Raw genomic sequence first — 395 nt, 5'->3', positions numbered from 1 at the left:
CCTAAAGCGTCTACTCGCCAAACTCCGGGCGATTGCGCCTCTCTCGAACCCGACCAAGTACTTAGGACGGCGCTGCGCGCCGCCGGGACCTGAGAGGGTTTCGAGGTGTATGGTGCAGGGGAGCTCAGCCTCCTCCTGTTTGCAGAATAATTGAGCGGACGCTTGCGTGTTCGCGCGGGCCCCCGGGACACACTCCCGGGCGGCCGGCTGCTCAGCTCTAGTTGACGCAGCTCCCTGGTTGATCCTGCCAGTAGTCATATGCTTGTCTCAAAGATTAAGCCATGCATGTCTCAGTACAAGCCGCATTAAGGTGAAACCGCGAATGGCTCATTAAATCAGTTATGGTTCCTTAGATCGTACCCACGTTACTTGGATAACTGTGGTAATTCTAGAGC

General features: G+C 55.9%; 1 non-coding gene across 1 annotated transcript in view; it reads left to right on the top strand.

The window, feature by feature from the left end:
- The first annotated feature begins 231 nt into the window (after positions 1-231).
- Positions 232-395, top strand: part of LOC124563399 — a 1,910-nt gene continuing 1,746 nt past the window's right edge. Inside the window, exon 1 of the ribosomal RNA XR_006970149.1 lies at positions 232-395. This exon is cut by the window's right edge and continues 1,746 nt beyond it. This is a non-coding gene — a ribosomal RNA (small subunit ribosomal RNA).

The sequence above is a fragment of the Schistocerca americana genome, unplaced genomic scaffold (genome assembly GCF_021461395.2).
Source record: "Schistocerca americana isolate TAMUIC-IGC-003095 unplaced genomic scaffold, iqSchAmer2.1 HiC_scaffold_1200, whole genome shotgun sequence".
In the NCBI taxonomy this organism is placed as follows: domain Eukaryota; kingdom Metazoa; phylum Arthropoda; class Insecta; order Orthoptera; family Acrididae; genus Schistocerca; species Schistocerca americana.
The sequence above is the reverse complement of the archived record's forward strand: the minus strand, read 5'-3'. Positions and strand labels throughout refer to the sequence as shown.